General features: G+C 28.9%; 2 long non-coding RNA genes across 4 annotated transcripts in view; both read left to right on the top strand.

Moving 5' to 3' along the window:
* The window catches only part of LOC136075243 (uncharacterized), a 35945-nt gene extending 25349 nt beyond the window's left edge, over positions 1–10596 (top strand). For all 3 annotated transcript variants that reach the window (XR_010635762.1, XR_010635763.1, XR_010635764.1), the window contains 2 exons: positions 9418–9545; positions 10351–10596. This is a non-coding gene — a long non-coding RNA (uncharacterized LOC136075243). The remainder of the gene's footprint in view (positions 1–9417; positions 9546–10350) is intronic.
* Positions 5346–6217, top strand: LOC136075244 (uncharacterized). Its single transcript, XR_010635765.1, has 2 exons — positions 5346–5693; positions 5903–6217. It is a non-coding gene; the product is annotated as an uncharacterized LOC136075244 (long non-coding RNA).
* Positions 10597–12584: the final 1988 nt, after the last annotated feature.

The raw sequence follows: 12584 nt of genomic DNA, 5'->3' as shown, positions 1-12584 counted from the left end.
AATGTTAAATAATCAACATCAGAGTTTTGTTTCATATAATTTATTAACTATTTAAATAATTATTTGAAAAAATATAACTTTGTCAGAGTGTTATTTTTTAAGGAGTATCAAATAAATTAGTAATTTCATGTTCAAAACAAATGTTAAAAGGTATAGAGTCAATTTAAAGTTTTTATATTTATTTTGTTGTTGTTGTAATTTAGCAAAACTATTAGCGCAATACAGCGTGGTCGCAAGTTTATAATAAACAGCAGATATGTTTTAAATAACTACAACATCCAACTATTAAAAATATGTATTTAATGTATTTTTTTTAACAGCTTAGAAGGTGTAAAAAAAGACACCCGAGAAACTAAACTGCCTTAACATGTTAAATGACATTGACTTGGATTAGTTGAAATTGCTGTCTGATTTATTGAAAGTCATTGCTGCATTTCGCTTGGAAAAACAAAATACAACAGTTTTGGAGTGTGACATTGTTATGGAAACGTTAGTTAGCAAATTAAAGATTGTAGAAACTGACATCAGTTCTAAGTTTGCGGAGGCGTTAATCTCCAGTTACAAAAATCGTAAAAACATATGTTGGTATCCGATTTAAAAAAAAAATAAAAGCTCTACAGTTTTTTACACTTTGAAAAAAGATATCAAGTTTCTGCTGCAAAACTATTCGATAAAAACATTTACAACAAAATAAAATAGTCTCCGAGCAAAATTAGATGATTGCGCTAAAGGCAAACAAGAAGAAGCCAAAAAAATTGCCAAATTTAAAATTTCCAACTTTCAATTTTTGTTTTGAATAATGAAGCTACTAATTTATACTACTTAATTTATTATTTAAAAAAAAATTAGAATTTTTTAAAACACTCAAAACTTTTGCAAACAATCATATAAAATTGATGTTAAATATTTTAGAGTCATTTTTTGTAAGAATCAGGCAGTCAATGGAAGTGACCTCCTCCAAATTGCTTGAATTTTTTATATATTGATCAGAATATAGAAAAAACCTGTTGGGGAAGAAAAAAAATTTTCAAAAATGTTTCGTTCACTCGGAATCTGGGCTTAAATTTTTGAGATTTTTTAAAAATTTTTAGAAATTTAGTTTTTGCCACCTTTGAACCCATTTTTTTGGCAAGGCAAAAAGTTGCACATAGCTTTTGTAGTTTATATCAGACGTAACCCAAAAGCTTTCTCCAAAAAATAAAAAAAAAGTTGCGTGACACTGTGCGGTGGCTAATTATCATAGTTCAAAAGTACAAAATCAATCACTTTTGTCAATTTTTAATCGGAGTTAATTCTAGCGGCGAAGTGTTGCACACAATTTTTCTTTTAGGATTTGAAATTATCAAAGGTATTGAGTCTAAAAATGCAAAGAAAGTTATGTGATACCTAAGGCCTATTAACATATTAAGGCTTGAAATTGGAAAAAAATGTTTTAGTATACTTACAAAATGAACCATTACGGCAGAGGCGCTTAGTTTTGTAAAAATGTAAACATATCCAACTGTCAATACAAAAAGGTCCTAACATAATAATAAAAAAAATTCGTGTGATCTTTAGATATTAAGTTAAAAATAAAGGTACAAATTGTTAAAAATGATCAAGTACGAAGAGATATTTTTTTGGACACACAGATGAGGTTTTCGCTCACAATAAAATTTCTATCATCCAAAATTAGCATTTAGCATTTCACAAAACATTGCACGTAATGTTAAGAAAAAATTTAAGCGTTTCTGACTATGATATAGAAATCATAACAATTGAAATAAATAATAATAAAAAACAATGCATGATCAGAAGTGAATTATTTAGATTTACGTCAAAACCAAATAACTTGTGGTGATCGAATGGAAGAAGAATCGCTGATATCACGATTGTGGAGAAACAAGTTAGTGGGCGGTTGTTTACTTTACCATAAAAATGTCTTAACTTTATTTTAACGATCTTTAAAATTTGCATAAATAGAGTAGATATTTTATCATTGCTATTGAGAAATAGGTACTGCATAAATAGAACTTGTTTTTAGTTGAGTATGAAACAAAACAAATATTTTTATGAAAATTGTTGTTGCTTTTCAAAAGGAAATTGTGGATCATTCAAAAAACATAAAATTATAAACAAAATGTTCTACATTCATCAGCTGGGAGATGTTGATGTTAAGAAACACCTCATCAACTTAAAGGTAATTATGTATTTTAAATTTACGCAGACTGTAATATAATTTTTATAATTAGATACTTTATAACTTCTCTGCAATAAGATTTTGAGACAAAGTTCTTTAGACAAAAAAAATAGCTCTTTTAATTAATTCCTCACTCTTTTAATAAATAATCACTAAATTAATCACACTCTTGCAATATTGTATTTTAATAATAACAACAATGTATTTCAAACTTGTAAACATTTTTCGTGAAGAGTCAGATTATAAACAATGCTTTAAATGACACACTTAATAATTGTTTAAAAAATTGTTTTTAGGTCATGCAATTAAACGATAATAATATTTGGGAAGAAAATGGACTTATTGCAAATAGACTTAAAAGAAATCTTGAAAAGGATGAACAAATATGTGCTTTTCACCGGTACACGTTTGGTATTGCATGGAATCCTCCAAAAACATGCTTTCTTCCTCACCATCTAAATATAAAAGGAAAAAAATCTCCCGCTTTAAGGGCGTCACCAATACATGTCGTCATATAAATGTCAAAGCGATACAATGAAGTATTTTCAGTTGGTGCAATGCTGTGTTTTACCCATTTAAAGCAAGAAACTGCTTTATCTAGAGTCAACGAAAACACCAATTTATGTACAGAAACACAAACACAACAAGAAAAAACATATATGACACCTGCTACTCCAGATGAAGAATTTGATCCCGGTGAAATTAATGTTTCACAGGAGATTTTGGACGAATCTCTAAGAAGCCGTGAGAGTGTAACTGAGGTTCTTAATGCAAGTCCAATAAAATTTAGATTAAAATGGAAGTTCGAATATCTGGAAGATACTACTAAAGATAAGTTAAAACGCAAGTATGTTCGCCTAGAAAACTTATTAAAGAAAAAATTTGCGGAAGCTGTTGCTCCTGGACAAGAGGAAATACTTATAGATTTTCTTAACAGTAAAAATGTTGATGAAATAAATAGCCCTCTCCCAATTGAAATTATTCGTGCTCAGAAAGTATATAAGCAAAGTGATTCCATGGGAAAGTTAGTTACCCTCTCATTATTAGACCATACCAAGTATACCAAAAAGTTTATAATGAACACATTTGAGTGTACCAAACATCGTATAGAAACAGCAAGAAAATGGCATGCATCTCATAAAGGGTATGCATTTCCAGAGAAGAAAGTATTCGTCCGATCTAGTCTTGATCAAACAAAGTATGAACATTTCTTAGACTTTATATTTACAAGCGGTATTTTGCATGATGTTGCTTAAGGAATAACCAAATTAAAATACGACAGCGGTGAAGAACAAAAGGTAGTGCATGCAATACTGACGACAGAATATAGCCACGCTATCATGTTCTATCGAAAAAATTGTAGTGAAAACAATTATATACCATTATCTGATTCAAGTTTGTGGAAAGTATTGCATGCAATAAAACCTTCAAGTCGAAAAAGCTTAGCTGGATTAGATGATGTTACTGCTTCAGGCATGAATGGTTTTCAAACATTACAAAAATTGGCACAAAGATTTAGTTCTAAATCTCTTGAAGCTGCCCTTGAAAAAGGAGAAAGGTATTTCAAAACAAGTTATCAAACCAATTGTAGTGTCAATGACTCAAACATTTCTTCTCATAGCTCAAAACATGCCTTATCAGATCCATCTGAAAAAAATCTTCAATCCAACACAGAGATATCAGAAGTGGTATGTGCCGATTGCTATGATTTGTGCAAAGCTATCGAGATGATCAAAGAACTAACAATTCAAAATTCTGACGATGCTGATTCTATTTATGATTTGGAAATTGCTGTAAAGGATGTATTCAACTACATAAAACACCTGATGAGAGATTCTCAACAGAAAAAGGCAAAAATCGAAGCTTTTAAGCAATTAAACGATGAAACTGCTTTCTGGCTTAAAGATTTTTGTCAAAAAATTCTTTCGGTTCGATACAGAGAGGGCCAAAGAGAGTATTTTGGCAAGAAAGGAATGAGTTTACATGTGGATATATTCTTCATAAAAATAGCAGGAAAGTTATTCAAACGTGTTTACTTTACTTCAATGTATAGGTGTGATCAGGGAATAGGTGATGTTGTTTCGTTAGCCACTGCAGTTTTAGACCAATTCAGAATTGATCAACCGCATATCAAAAAAATGTTTACCAAATCTGATAATGCCGGCTGCTATCAGGGAAATCTTTCAGCTGAAGCAATCTACAATGTATGCAAAGAGAGAGATATAAAGTTGCTGAGATATGATTATAATGAACCCTGTTGTGGAAAAGATCAATGTGACAGGGAGAGTGCAGTTGTAAAGACAATTTTAAGGAGTTACGTTGACTCTGGTAATAATCTTTTGACTGCTGAAGATATACACAAGGCTATGCATTGTAGTTTTGGCGCTAAAGATGCAAAAGTAGCAGTTGCTCAAATTAGCAATGATAAAACTGTAGTTACTGGACCAAAGATTAAGAACATTAGCAACTATCACTCATTTGAGTTTGGTGAGAAAAGTATGAAGATGTGGCGTTATTTCAATATCGGTGAGGGAATTGAACAAGAGTATGGAGATCTTAAAATTCAACCCTCAATTAAGTTGTTGTTGCCATATAGCAAAACAGATTATTCAATTAAGCGTAACAAGTCACTTAAGGAAAAACAGAAAAGAAGTGACAGGCAATTATATTCATTTAGATTTTGCACTGAAATGAATTGTACTTTATCATTTGAAAGCGATGCTGAGTTAGAAGAACACATGCTATCCGGTCTTCATACAGTTCCGAAATCATTAACATCATTGGATAAAGTTCGCAACTCGTTTGTTCATAAGATGAAAATTACTTCACAACTAAATATGCCAATTTCTTCATCCTCTAACAGTGCTTCCGTAAAAGACAAACCACATTGCATGAACATTTTTCTATTGCAAGGTTGGGCATTACCAGTTCGAAGTTCTTTTAGATTTTCAAATCAGCAGAAAGAACTGTTGTATAAATACTTTATTCGTGGAGAAGAATCAGGTAATAAAATGAGCCCTGAGCAGGTTCACATGCAGCTGAGGAGAGAACTTCCGCCTGATCAATATGTAACTAGCCAACAGATAAGATCTTTATTTTCAAGGTAGGCATTGTTGGTATCAAAACTTTTGCAAATTAGATTATGTTTCTGACTGTTAAATAGTTCTTTTACAAATATGAAATTAAAATTTAGGTGAAAGTTATAATTTTGTGTGTTTGTTTACATATGTTTAAAAATATGTACTATTGATATTGTTATAGATTTAGTAACCTGAAAAGAAAAGGTAAGCTGGTAGAACCGACAACAGAAAATAATGAAAATAGTCAGGTTAACGATAACAAAGAAGTTTATGGCGAAAATGATGACTTTAATCTGGCAGGAGACAAAGAAGATGATAATAAATATGAGGAAGACATCGCCAATCTTGCAAAAGAAATTTGTCTTGTATGGAAAGTGAATGATTGAGTTGCTGTTGCATATGAAAAACAATGGAATATTGGATATATTGTGGAGGTAATATTATTCAAAGTATATATTAGTTTCAAGTTTTTATTTTGTTTTACAAAACAGTGCTCTAAAATAAAAGGAATATAAATAAAATGTAAAAATAATTTCAGAATGACATTATATAAGACTTTACAAGTTTTATTGAATGTAAGCAAAATTAAACAAATCACAAACTCTTTATTATATTATTTTAAATGTTGCGCTAATACTTTTAGGTATCAATAACTGGGATCAGAGTTAATTGTATGATTAACGGGCAAGAGAAGAATACTTTTCGCTGGCCAGTTACTACCGAGGAGATAAATAACCAAACTGATAAAATTATCTGTTTAGTAAATGCTCCTTTTCTAATCAGTGGTTGTGGCGATTATTCATTATCCGAAGAAGACTATAATACAGTCATATCATTATTCTTAGAGAAACTTACTGCAGCAGAGTAGAAATTATGTGTGATGTGGTGGATAATGTGTGTAAATGACTCTATTAATAAATGAAAAACTAATTTTTAAATGGAAAAAGATTTAAATGTTTGATTTATGTTTTATTTAATTAGCAATATAGTTATCTTGATGTTAGATTTTTGTTCAGTTTTTAATTCATGTTATATCATGCGTGTGACAAAATCACACGAATTTTTTTTATTATTATGTTAGGACCTTTTTGTATTGACAGTTGGATATGTTTACATTTTTACAAAACTAAGCGCCTCTGCCGTAATGGTTCAATTTGTAAGTATACTAAAACATTTTTTTCCAATTTCAAGCCTTAATATATTAATAGGCCTTAGGTATCACATAACTTTCTTTGCATTTTTAGACTCAATACCTTTGAAAATTTCAAATCCTAAAAGAAAAATTGTGTGCAACACTTCGCCGCTAGAAATAACTCCGATTAAAAGTTGACAAAAGTGATTGATATTGTACTTTTGAACTATGATAATTAGCCAACCGCACAGTGTCACGCAACTTTTTTATATTTTTTGGAGAGAGCTTTTGGGTTACGTCTGATATTAACTACAAAAGCTATGTGCAACTTTTTGCCTTGCCAAAAAAATGGGTTCAAAGGTGGCAAAAACTAAATTTCTAAAAATTTTTAAAAAAATCTCAAAAATTTAAGCCCAGATTCCGAGTGAACGAAACATTTTTGAAATTTTTTTTCTTCCCCAACAGGTTTTTTCTATATTCTGATCAATATATAAAAAATTCAAGCAATTGGAGGAGGTCACTTCCACAGTTTCAGGAATTTGCCTGATTCTTAGAAAAAACGGCTCTTAACACTTGAACTTGATGTTAACTTGAAATGATGATGTTCAACATTTTTTCAAGCTAATATTTAATTGCTCGTTAAAACTTAAAAGCAAAAGTACAATTATTTTTCATTGCATCCTCGGACGAGAGGCAAATATTTCCGCCTCCAATTTGTTGGCCGCAACCAGTTGGGAGGCAGAAGCCATCGGAGGTGGGCTCCAATTGATTCTACTTCTGCAATTTTTTCTGGAGGCGGCCACCAATGGCTTCCGTCTCCCTAATGGTGTCGGCCTCCAAAACATTTTGCCTCCAAAAAATAACTCTGGCTGCGGCCGCTAATAGAAGAGCAGAAGGTACTGGAGGCGGAAAAAGAGAACATTTTATTGTTAAAAATTGATCGAGAGGCCGTTTCCGTCTCCGTAAAAAGTCAGCCTTTAGGTAGAGAGTTACTTTGCCCGGCGGCATTATCAACTCTGCTTATTTTGATTTAAAAACGCGAATTACTTTTAAGCGCACATTATTTTACATAATTCATATAAAAATATGTAATTTACTTGCATTTAAAAGTGATTCGTTTTTTTTACATAAATTATATTACATGTAAAACTTAATTATTTAAGTTAAGTTTTTTAAATGAGTAACTGTTACTTGAAAAAATAATTTACTTTTACAAGTGAAAGTTCTTTTCAAAATTAATTACTTTATTCAACTTACCATTAGAAGTAAGTTACATTTACAAGTAAAAGTAAAAATGCAAAGTAATTTTAGTTATAGTTATGTAAAAAATTTACATCTAAATGTAACTTACTTTTTATATGTAAAAAAAATTATTTATGAAGCAAACTTACGTAAATGTAATTTTTAAAAAACATAACACTTACTTTGCAAAGTAAATTAAAACTACATCATAACAACAAATTACTTTTACGTGTAAAAGTAACTAATTAGCAAAAACAGCCTGCATTAAAATAATTTGAAAAAAATTGTTATTTACAATTACAAATTAAAGTATATTTTTCTTTAAAATTTTATACTTTAATTTGTAAGTAAGCAAAGTATAAGTTATATTATGTTCTTTCTCATAGAACAGTCATTTCATGTTGATTTAACATAAGTTTTGAGGTAGCGTATTTAAATCCGTTGCCTGTTTGAGGACACTTCTGGGTAATACTTCAGGTAATACTCTATATGTATGTATGCATGTGGGCAGTGTTTATGGTGGGATTTGTGTATCTGGAAAGGATTTTTTTCACGTATGTCATAAAAGGTAGTTCATTTACAATTAGGGACAAATTTAGTCAACATGTGGGTATACCAGTAGTGTAGAGACGGGTTCCATGCCGCATAAGTGCTAATAGGGGCTGCTAAATAATCATTGATTTTTTATTTCTTTTTTTGGTTTTTTTGACTTTCCGGATCATCTGTTATGTTCATAAGTTATGAAAACAACTGATAATCTGGAAAGTCACTGCAAACTCAAATTTTATTTTTCACTTTTACATACAGCGATTTCCAAAATAAAAAGTTTTTGAACGCACACGAAATTTTACTGTTGAAAAAAAAAAAAAAATCAAATATAGCCATTTGAAAAATTAAAACTAAAGTTTTTAATTTTTAAAATTCGTCAGAAACGATTAAAAATTGCATGACGTAATTTGTTGACGACCCCTTGTATAAAAAACCCAATGTGAGAATGCGCGTTCAGGTTAAAAAACTCAAAGTGAGAATGCGCGTTCAGGTTATAACTGTTAGAAGGGTACCTTTTACGTCCGTACTACCTTAATAAACATAAACAAGAAGAAAAGACATTCAGAGAGGACCAGAATATTGGGTATGAAGTTTACTTGGTTTATTGTGATATTCGAAAGCCATGCTTTTAAAAAGTAATATACGAAAGGCGATGTAAGTAAGAGTGATGAAAAAAAGCAACAACTACTACAAACTAATTAGTTATATATACACATGAAAATACTTTAAAATCTGTCTTAGTAACTAGACCACCTAGTTAAATGGTAAGCGAGAGATACTATGACTCAAAATGAGGTTTTGATTTTTCAAAAAACAAAGACCAGACATAATACTGATTTGTGGAGAAATCTAGGAGAGTGCTGCTACATTGACTAGTTTGTGGATAACATGCCAGGGAATGCTGCAACATCGACTGTGGGTATGGGTTGGGGCAGGTATAGATCAAATGGATCTATACTATCATCATAATCATCCTCATAACAATTATCATCATCATCATAAGCATGATAATACTATTTGAGTTATCACAAAAATATTTTTTTTTCCTGTATTTTTAAGGAACTACTATAAAAATGGTTAATTACAGAAATTTTTAACTAAAAATCGAATATAAATGTTTTTTATTTTTAATAAACTTTTTCGATGAGTTGAGCTATATATAAAAAAATTATTTATATTAATTTTACTAGTATTTTTGTTTACTTATTAGTATTATAACTTTTTTCTTTATTTAGCTACATTAGCAATATATATTGAAAGTAAAACACTTATTCATGATCACTTATTCAAGTAAAACACTTATTCATATCAGTTATACACGAAAAAAAAAAAGTTTTTTTGTTTCCAGAATTTTCTTTTTCAGGTGAGTTATGATTTATTTGAATTTATTTAAGGGATTACATAAAAAAACTCCTCTTTTTATATTATTAGCATTGAATTTCGCACATTTTAGTTTAAACAGTTTTTTAACTTGAATTTGGAAAAAAAAAAATTTTATGTCTTTTTTTTATTAACTTTATGATAGACTTTAAATTGAAATTTAACTTGATCGCAACTAAATTCAAATTTTTTTATGTTTTATTTGGTTGTACTAATTTTTATTTCCTCCCCCCCTACCTCATAAAAACATCAAATGTTTAAAAATATTTTTTTGTTAAAAATAATTATTTGTATTACTTTTTTAAACTAACTTTTTTAAGTAGAAAAATATTTTCTATTTATGAGTCTATTGAAAGGTAAAGTTTTAAAAGGTGTGAAATTTCAATAAATGCTCAAAAATCTGAAAAAGAACCCATTAAAATCTCATGGCACAATATAAGCCTTCAATTTTAAAAGCTTTAATAAAAGCACATGGTAAAAATTATTTAATTGCAACCCCTTTCCTAAAGTTAAAGTGTGATTCTTGATTGTTTGTACAGCCATAGTTGTTAGGGTAAGTATACAATAACTGCATAGTTATTTTAGTTAAATATGTGTTTGTGTGTGTTTGTGTATATATATATATATATATATATATATATATATATATATATATATATATACACACACACACATATATATATATATATATATATATATATATATATACACACACACACATATATATATATATATATATATATATATATATATATATACACACACATGCTGACTTTAAACTATTTTAGGTTGACATCAGGTCAGCAAAAAAACTCAAAAGCATGATGCAAAAAATCAACAAAGGTGCAAACATTTATTACAAAATTGGCAGAAAAACAAATGCATTGAAAAAAAAAAAAAGAAGTTCATTGACTTTTCTTTCAAATGTCAAATTTTGCTACAACATTTCAAAAAAAGCAGAATTTTATACCGTTCTATTAGAAATTTAAAAAAACATTTCTTTTGATAGTTCAATTATTTTATTTAGAATTTTAATAAGACATTACTTTGTTATTTTTAGCTAAATTATGTTTTAATTTAATTAAAATGTTACACTTTTTTTTTTTAAATTTAGAATTTAATTAAAAGTTTTTTCCTCTGTTGTGTGTTTTTAATTTGTTTTGAATTGAAATAAAAAATATTGGTTTTGCTATTTTTATTTTCATTATTTTATTTAGAATTTAAATAAAATGTTCTTTATTTTGTTTTTATTTTAACAATAGCATCTAGAACCTAAATAAAATGTCCATTCTGTTGTTTTTATTTTAATAATTATATTTAAGTATTAAACAAAGTATTTGTTTTGCTGTGTTTAACTTCGTTGCAAAAAAAGTTATATTTTTGTATATTTTGGCAAAAAATTCCCAACCTCAAACCTCAATTATCAACTTCAATGTCAAGTCAGCAGTTAGGTTGGCATTGCCGAATGTTGTCCTTAATTTTAGAGCTGATTGCATACCTATTACACTAGCGAATTCTCAGTTTCAAAGCTTTCACACTTGATAAAATAATATGATTGATTTTAATACCTCTGCCATTACTTACAATATAAAAACCATAAACTTTGTTATACAATTTAAGTAAGTTATAAAGCGTAAGTTACTTGACCTCTACGTTACTCAAACTTTTTTTTATTTTCAAAAGTTTTCAAAACATATCATTTAAAACATGTTATTGATTACAGAACGTTTGTTGAAAAAAAAAACGCCAACTGAACTTATCTGGTTTTCTTGTTTGAATTTGTGACTTTTCAATTAATTTTTAATCAAATTTTTTTAAATTCTTGAGTCTATGACAATCAGATTTAAATCTTTTTGTTCAACTGCCGACTTGTTACAATGTTTGATTGTGTACTAGATAAAGATTAAATGCGGGCAAAGGCTATTGCTTTTGATATACCAAAGGTTTTTAGATAATGGTAGCTAAAGTTGCTTTTTTTATTGTTCTTACCATTATCTTACTCCTAATTCTACTCTCGATCTCTACGAATATCTTATTTGTCCCTCTAAATATCTTATTCCTTACTGTTGTTATATTTGGGCTGGTTCTTCCAATAATGCTCTTTCTCTTTTGAAGAAAGTCAAAAAACGCATCGTAAACGTAGTTGATCTTGCTTTATCTGGCAAGCTTGAGCATCTCTCTAATTGTTGTAAAATTGCATCTCTTTCTCTTTTCTACAAATGCTATTATGGTCTCTGCTCAAAGGAGCTGTCTTCTCTAGTTCCATCAACCAAAACTCATTTTTGCTTGATTCTTCATTCAGCAAAGTCACATCTTTTTACTGTACCGGTCCTTGCATCCTCTAAAAACTTTTACTTGTCTGGTTTTTTTTCCCTGCACTTCAACCCTTTCCCATCTTCATTTTTTTTTTGACTTATATTACCTACAACTTTTCTATTAACTTGATAATAGTTGCTTGCAGCCTTGTTGGGAGCAAATTAGAATTAAAAAATAAAAATAAAAATGATTTTCCTATGTTGGATTTGTTGTATATGCAAATTTGGAGCCACTATCCCATTGTCATAAGGCTGTATGTATTTTTCTTTTCTACAAATACTATCAAGGTTACCACTTAAACAACTTATAATTCATCTAAGTTTCATTCTACTTTTTTAGTGTATCTGTTCCTTCATGCTCTAAAATATGTTATTCATCTAGTTACTTTACATGCACCTGAATGCTTTGGAACTCTTTCCCATAATTATGTTTTTTTGACTTATTCATTTAACAGTTTTTACGTTTCTATCAATCCTTACAATATTATTTGTTTTCTGGTTACTGTTAACTTAAATAAATTTTGCTTAAAGTCTTTATTAAATTTTTATTTGATATTAATTTTTAATAATTTACTACTTAATACTACTTTTCAAAATTTTCTTTATTCTATTTTTACTTTTTTTAAATTTAATTTATTTTCTTACCTAACAAAATTTACAAAACTTAGAAAAAATTTGACATAATCTTGAATTTTTTCTAAGTTCTG

Source organism: Hydra vulgaris, chromosome 01 (genome assembly GCF_038396675.1).
Source record: "Hydra vulgaris chromosome 01, alternate assembly HydraT2T_AEP".
Taxonomy (NCBI): domain Eukaryota; kingdom Metazoa; phylum Cnidaria; class Hydrozoa; order Anthoathecata; family Hydridae; genus Hydra; species Hydra vulgaris.
The sequence above is the reverse complement of the archived record's forward strand: the minus strand, read 5'-3'. Positions and strand labels throughout refer to the sequence as shown.